Raw genomic sequence first — 8,704 nt, forward strand, 5'->3', positions numbered from 1 at the left:
TTCGGACTTGCCTCGATTTGGATCCTCATGAAATGATTTAAGCATACAGACATAGAATACCAAATGAACCTTGAGTTTTGGTGGAAACTCAAGTTTTTAGGCCACATTGCCTACTCTCTTCACAACTCGGAATGGAACCTTATACTATCGCATAATCCCTTTATGCAAGCAATTGTAGCGTAAAATCAAACATAACTTTGCAAGGACTGAACCACCAACCTGAAATTCCATATCCCTACGATCTTGATCAGCCCACTTCTTGTTGTGCTTACTTTCCTTGTGTAGACAAGCTCTAGCTAAGTCATTTTCCTCTTGCCAATTCTTCGCAAAATGATAAGCTACTGGATTTGGTCCTATATAACGTGTAACAGCCTGATTTTTGACCCTAATCAGAACAGTGGTTTCGGGACCACAAATTCGAGTCTAAAAAAATATTTTAGTATTATTTTTTGTGTCTGTGATATTTGAATTTGATTGTGTGAAATTTTCGTAAATTAATTTGACTATTTGTGTGTTTAATTTGATAAAAGGACTTAATTGCGTAAAATGCAAAAGTGGCTAGTTAATTGTTAAAGTACTATATTGCTATGGTTTTTTTCTAATGTGGGGTCCTTATGTTGATATTATACCAAATAAATTATGAGTGGACTATTATAGACAAATGTTAGTGGATTTTAAATGAATAAATAAAGGTTAAAATAGTAAATTTGGTATTTATATGTATTAAATAAAATAAAACATGAAAGTGGCCATGCATTTGGCTTTGTTTTGCCGAAAATTGAAGAACAAAGAACACCTTTGGTGTTTTAAACATTCGGCAGTTAGGAAGCTAAAATTTGGTACGTATTTTGCTTGGCTTTTGATAATTTTTACGTTTCTGAGATCGTTGCTTAGTATACTTTAAAACACATGTCTTAATTTTGTGAATTGTGGATAATTTTGAAATGTTCCATTGATGAATGCTTGAGTTTTATGATATTAATAGGTGGAAAATAAATATATGTTGTTAGATTTTCATGTTATAATTAGTAATTTTTGATAAAAACGTGTATGAAGGAGTAAATTAAGAAAATATTAAATTGAGGGACTAGAATGTGAAATAAATGTCATGCAAGGACCTATATGAGATTAGGAGTATTCGGCCACACTATAGTAAAATTAATTTGGAATATTTTGTGTTTTGTGTAAAAAAGGACTAAATTGTGAAAAATGTAAAATGTTAGGGGCAAAATTTTAATTTTCCCATTTATGTGAATTTAGGCTAAATTTGATGGAATAATGTTTAAATAAGTTTAATTTGAATTTATTTAGATCAAGAATTAAAAAAGTCGAATTTGGATCGAGGAAAAACAAAAGTAGTTGAATAGTTGAACGTCTCCGTCTATATCCGAGGTAAGTCTATTAGCTATTTAATGATATTAAATTAGTATATATTTATTTATATCGATTGTAGTTGTTGTTGAGCTTTAATTTGAAGTAATTTTATTGAATAAATTAGAATTATAAATGGTATATATATGTGTATAAAGTGTTCGAATATATATATATGCTTATATAAATTTTTGAATTAAGTTAAAGTAGGAATGCTATAAAAGCATAAATATATATAAATATATAATGTATTAATATTTATATATGTATCTATATGAATATGTTCTGAATTTAATTGATTGTTTGAAGGTTATATATATATACACATAAGATTCGAATATGAGAAAATAAACACATGTATAAATTCTTGCTTTGATAAAAGGTACGTATTATACTCATGTATACATGGATTTTCGAATATACATATATATATGTAAAAAAACTTTGGGTTTGATTAGTGATATGTATATTGTAATTGTATAGGTAATTTTTTAAATAAGGTGATTATATGTGAGATGGAACATTTATATATATAATTAAGTATTGATTATATTATAAGATATGAATGTTAAGCATGTATATATAGTTTTGAATATGTATGGTTGTACGTAAATATGTTTTCATATTGAGCTTAGATACAAATATATATATTATGCTCGAATAGGTGTGTATACATAAGTACATGTAAATTATTTGTATTAAATTTAGTTAAGTATATTTATATATACATGAATAAGTTGTGAACTTAGGTAAAGGCAAAAATGTGTATATATATAAATTCATATAGGTTCGAATATAAATAAACATACTTGTATGGGCTTTTAATTTTTATTTAAAAGGTATAAATGTTAAATATGTATACGAGAGTTTGAATATATATCTATATGTACATTTGTGTACAAGTTTTTAGATTGAATTAAAGACATAAAAGTTTATGTTTTTATAAATGAGGTTCGAATATATATTTATATGATTATAAGTTATTAGTACTTGATTTGGATTGAAAATATGATTTGCAAACTCATTTATGTTTGAGCATGGACTACGGTGAATATGTGTTTGCTGTTAATAAATATTTGAGGAATTATTCTGTATATGAGAAATTGAGATTTTCAAGTTTTAAAACCTAGCAGGCTAAGTGCCGGTGATCTAAATCAGGTTATAAGCCTAGCAGGCTAAGTGCCGGTGAACTGAATCAGGCTATAAGCCTAGCAGGTTAAGTGCCGGTGATCTGAATCAGGCTATAAACCTAGCAGGCTAAGTGCCGGTGAACTGGATTAGGCTATAAGCCTAGCAGGCTAAGTGCTGGTGATCTGAATCAGGCTTTAAGCCTAACAAGCTAAGTGCCAGCGAATCTGTTTATATTAAGTGATTATTTGCATTGGGTATATATATGATTTTGGTTATATGTAATGGATAAATATATGAACATTTGTTTCTAAGTATTTGATGAGCATATAAACGTTCAAATCTTTGTGTTTAGTGAGTATATATATATATGTTGGTTATCATGAAATTGTTGGATATATATATGTGTATGCACTCGACATATGTGGATTATAGTAAAAATATATATGTGCATTCGACACATGTGGTTGATAAGAATAAGTATATGCTTTTGGCATATGTATTTGAATAATATATGTAATACCTGGCCTGGCCTATTAACGAATAAACCCAAACAAAAAAATACAAGCCCAATAAACGAGCCCAATAGCCAATTCCTAAGCCAAGCCCGAAACTAATGGAAAAGGGAAGGGTTGAGAAACCCTAGCAGCAGCCCCCGCCTCCAGCAGTCCCAATCGGCGCACAACTCGGAGCTAGAGGCCTCCTCCGCGAGAGTTGCGCCTCCACGTCGCGCGTAGTCTCCTCCAACAGTACCTGCAGCAACAAGATAGCAAAAATCATGCCAACAAAACAGAATAGATCTTTTTTTTGATTTTGTTGATTTATCTTTTCCATTTCGGCTATTTAAAGGCCGATTTAAATCATGTAAATGGGGGGATTTTTAGTGGAAAAGGCATACGAAAATAGGGGGAAGTTAGTGTGAAGAAGATATAGAGAGAAAATATACTGAAAAAGTTTTTTCGAAGGTGAATCGCTTTTAGTTTTTCTGTTCTTTTTTTATTTTTCCATTTAAAATAAAAAGGAGAAGGAAAAGAAAACTTACCCGAGTCGGGATCGGGATCGGCGCCGGATTTCGGACCGATTGAATCACTTGAACGGCAGCGCAAAAGGGGGCTAGGGCCGAAACCCTAGCAGAGGAAAAGAGGCGGCCCTCCTTTGTTTTTTTAAGGGACCCTGCAAATGCCTTTTAGGTTTTTTTTCCCTTTTAAATAACATTTTCAAAACGACGCCGTATGGCAGGCCATGACCTGCGCGGTGACCCGACCTGATCCCAGGATCCGCGCACTTTTTTTTAAATGGGCCAATTGCTCATTTGGTCCTCTGTTTTATGAAGGGTGTTTAAATCGGTCTTTTATTTCTTTAAAATTTGGTCGTATGTTTTATTACTGTTTTAATTTGGTCCATGTTGCTGCGCAACGTTTGGGAAATTGGGTAAATTACCCTTTCGATCCTCCAACTATTGCGCGCGTCTTAATTTGGTTTTTTTATTTTTCATCTTTAAATTTAGCTTCAAAAATTCGTTTATTTTCAATTTAATCCTTAATTTGTTGTTTTAGTTTTTATTAATTATGTTATATTTATTACTATTATTATTGTTTCTATGGTTGTACATTATTATCTATTATTATTATACTCTTATTACGCATATGTACAATGTATATATACTTTACACGTTTTAAATACATATATATATTATATTTTTTTACTTTATTCTATTTTCATATTTTTTATATATACATATATATATACCCATAATTTATTAATGTATTATACTTATTTTTTATTTATATTTTATATTTTATTTTCATGACTTTTGTACACACATCTATACATATATTTACATTTTATAATTCAAAATACACATTTTTATACTATATATATATACATTTTTTTGATATTGCCGAGTTATTGTAAACATTTTTTATTATTCTATGTATACTCTATTATTTATATACATATTATACATATATATAAGTGTTTCAATATTCATATACGTATTTTTACAATTTACCATGTACATATACCTATACATTTTTTTATTTTGTAAATATATATTCATATATGCTTTAAGTTAAAGTTTTTGTCTCATATTGGGAAATACATTTTGGTTTTGACAATACATCAAAATTATTTTCTTGATTTAAATTTTTTTTTTGAATAAAAGCAATATTCAAGGTTGGGAATTTTCGAGGAAATTGAGCCCTAACGTATTGGGTTCCGATTTTCTTCGCTAATTCTAGATAACCGAGGATATTCTTTATTCAAAATGCATGAGTATAAAAATCATTTTTTGGAACTTAACTTGTCGTGTCCTAACGTATTGGGTGTGGCATGTTACTTTCTCAAAATGAAGATTTTCGCATAAAATAAAGTGATATTCAAAGTTCGGGAATTATGAGGAATTGTACCCTAACGTATTGGGACTCGATTTCTTTACATGACTTGAACAATTGATTATCATTTTTCAAATTTCATCATTTGAGTTGATTTTAAATTTTTTTTTAACATTCGACACTAAGACATCAAATAACCAATTTGGTACCGATTTTGGGCGTTACGAGGGTGCTAACCCTTCCTCGTGCGTAACTGACTCCCGAACTCGTTTTCTCAAAATTTGTAGGCCAAAATATTTTTTAGGTGGGCCGATCACACCTTAATAAAGGATCGGTGGCGACTCCAACTTTATTTTTAAAGTCGACAACTAAAATTTTTGTTTTTTCAAAAACGGTTTCGACAATATATATATGCATTCGATGAAGTGCAAGCGATAAGCACATATATGCATTTAGATATATGCAGGTGATAAATACATATATACATTTAGTTATAATAAGTGTATATACATTTGGAGCTAATATTTGTTAAGCATATATGATATAAGCATTCGGCTATTCATGTTTATGGTGAATTTACATTTGGTTTTAAGAGTTGATAATTAAGTATGCTTTTGACTATATGTAATAGTTAACATATATAGTATTTGCGAATTCATTAAGTGTATCAGGAAATTACATAATTATTTTTATAATTTCTGTTATGCTATAGACTTTCTAAGCTATAAAAGCTTGCTTTGTTTGTTCATGTCTTTCTGATTTTTAGACTTAAGATCAAGCTTCAAGCTCGGGGATCGTCAGCAAGTTCATCACTCTATCTACTGTCTCGGTATTAAACAGTTTAAATTTTAACTTTGGCATGTACAGGCTAGATAATTGTTTTGAAAAGTTGTACTTTGATATATTGTATATGAAATTAATAGCCATACGAAAATGGCTTATTTTCTTATGGTTTAACGGGATCAAAATGTTATATTTTGCTTTAAAAAGGTTAAAGTAGAATTTATAATTATACTTACTTAAAATTTGGCAAAGCTTAATATATTTCCATTTATATATATATACAATGCTTATATTTTGATTTAGAAATAGTTGATTTAAACATGTATTCAAACGAATTGCATATCAATGTTAAATTCTTGAATTCTATTGAACGTTTGTATTGAGGTGTGTTTTGTTCAGTAATGCCTCGTAACCCTAGTCCGGCGACGGATAAGGGTTAGGGGTGTCACATAACGGGTCACAACAACATTGGGTGTGAATTGTTGCTACCCCATCACTATCTCGAATGGACTTTGCTTTGTGGCCCCACTTCACTACAAGTTGTATGAAAATTGGGTCACGTCTAACAACTTTGGCCAGTCCCTCTGTGTAGCACTCACATAGTGCTGAAGATACGTCTCCAACAAAGCACTCACTCTTTCAGCTCACCCATCGGTTTGCGGTTGCATGCAAGTGGAAAAATTCAAGTCTGAGCTTATCAACTTTAACAACTTCGTCCAGAACCGGCCCATAAATTGCCTGCCCCAATCACTGATGATAGACTGTGGCATTCCTTAATATTTCACCACACGTCTAAGGAAGAAATAAGTTGTCTCCTCAGCAGGGCACTTATTGGTTGTTGGAATGAACGTTCTATACTTGGAAAACTTGTCTACCACAACAAAAATACTCGCAAACCCATCAAACTTAGGCAAACCAAGAATAAATTCCATGGATACACTCTCCCATGGACACTTTGAAAAGGAAGGTCTCAACATCATCGCCCATGTGAGGCTAATAGCATCGATCTCTAAAAGAGCCATAGTGCGGTGCATATTTGGATGGTCAATCCATCTCAAGTCATGACATTCCTTCATGACTTCATGGCGCAAACTCCCATATTGAAACACATAAAGATGATGCCCCCGAGTGAATAACAGTTCTCCATCAAGCCAAAATTACCTCGATTTTCCATTCTTGACAAACTCGATCAATTTTTTTACTGTGGGAGTATGGGACAATCCCTCTCGAACATGCTCCAATAAAGAGCTATCGGGCTGACTGGTTGTCGCAAACTCTATCTTTCGACTAAGCGTATCAGCCACAGTGTTGGCACTCCCTGGATTGCCATCCATGCTAAAATCAAACTCTGGTAGAAAAATCTGCAAACGAGCCTGCTAAGGAGATAACTTTTTCTGGGCAAGAAAATAACTATTTGTAACATTATCAGTGAATACCACAAACCTAAAACCCAACAAATAGTGCCTCCAAGTGTGCAAACAATGCACCACAACGGTAATTTTTTTTTGGACCACATATTTCCTCTACGTCTCATTAAGCTTTCGAATCTTGAAAGCAATTGGAAACTCATCTTGCATTAGTACTCTCTCAATCGCATAGTCTGATGCATCTGTGCGTACCTTATACGACTTTAAATAGTCTGACAAAGTAAGTACATACTCCCTCATCATCACTTACTTCACTTGGTTAAAGGCATTCTCACATTTAGGATCCCAATCCCACACCTTACCCTTCTTCAACAAGTCTGTTAAGGGTGCTCTACTCTTAGAGTAGTTTGCCAACCCAAGAAAAGATCTCAATTCCGTCACCTCGGTGAAGCATTGAGAGTAGTTTCCAGCCCAAGAAAAGATCTCAATTTCGTCACATTGGTTGGTGGTTCCCAATCAACAATGACTCAAATTTCATTTTCATCCATTCGGATCTTACCACATCCCACAACGTAGCCTAAAAATGGTACCTCACGTTGGGCAAATGAGCACTTCTACTCTTTGACATATAACTCATTTTCTCGTAAGTGACTTATAGTGATCCTGCTACTATGAAAAATGTGCTAAACATGCTCAATTGGGTGAAAAGTTTGAATTAGATCGTGCTACTTTGAAATCCTATGGTGTTTTTTGTAGTAAACCGATATGTTGGTTTACTTTTGGGCATGCTTCATTTGCCTTGCCTTTCTTCTTTGAACACATTTGGCATGGTGCTAGAACCCTATTTAGAGATTTTTTTTCGGTATTGATCCAGATTTGGATGCTCAAGTGGAATTTAGAGTATTCTAAAAACTTGGAGATCCAACTACAAGAGGACAAGTAGTCAACACCTCCATCAAATGTCTCACATACTCTATACACAACAATATCATCAAGATAAACAACCACAAAATGATCTAGAAAGGATTGAAGCACCTTATTCATAATGGTGCAGAATGTGGCTAAAGCTTTTGTTAACCCGAAGGGCATCACAAGGAACTCATACGAACCATAGCACATCACACAAGCTGTCTTTGGCTCATCCCCTTCGACTATTCGAACTTGATGGTACCCCGATCTCAAATCTAACTTGGTAAACCAACTCGCACTACCAAGCTGATTAAACAAATCTACAATAAGGGGAATTGGGTACCTATTCTTCATAATAATTTTTTTCAAGACCCAATAACCGATGCACATCCTCAACAACCTATTGTGCTCCTTTTGAAGCAACACTAGTGCATCGAATGGAGATTTAGATGGCTTGATGAATCTTGCATCTAAAAGCTCATTCAACTATTCCTATAACTCTTCTAATTCTAGTGGAGACATATGATATGGAGCTCTAGTCGATGGCTCCATGTTAGGCACTTACTCAATCTGTGATCCATCTCCCTATTTTGTGGTAGTTTCTAGGACAACTCAGCAAGCATCACATCCTGAAAAGACTGCAATAACTGTTCCACCTTTTTCGAAATATCAGTAATTGGCTTAAAGACTTCCTTAACCTTTAAAGTGTCTAAATATGAGACTTCATCTCTGTGTACTCCTTTAAAAATTAAGATTGTTGATATGGTCTTTCCTTTCATAACTCATTTCCTTTTCATTCGCACTTTACATTGA

At 32.9% G+C, this 8,704-nt stretch overlaps 1 long non-coding RNA gene across 1 annotated transcript; it reads right to left on the bottom strand.

Annotated features, from left to right (window-relative positions):
- Positions 1-2,928: 2,928 nt before the first annotated feature.
- Positions 2,929-3,949, bottom strand: LOC121225145 (uncharacterized). The gene is made up of 2 exons (XR_005923061.1): positions 3,542-3,949; positions 2,929-3,252 (listed from the first exon to the last, which is right to left on the bottom strand). It is a non-coding gene; the product is annotated as an uncharacterized lncRNA (long non-coding RNA).
- Positions 3,950-8,704: the final 4,755 nt, after the last annotated feature.

This window comes from Gossypium hirsutum, chromosome D13 (genome assembly GCF_007990345.1).
Source record: "Gossypium hirsutum isolate 1008001.06 chromosome D13, Gossypium_hirsutum_v2.1, whole genome shotgun sequence".
NCBI classification, from domain to species: domain Eukaryota; kingdom Viridiplantae; phylum Streptophyta; class Magnoliopsida; order Malvales; family Malvaceae; genus Gossypium; species Gossypium hirsutum.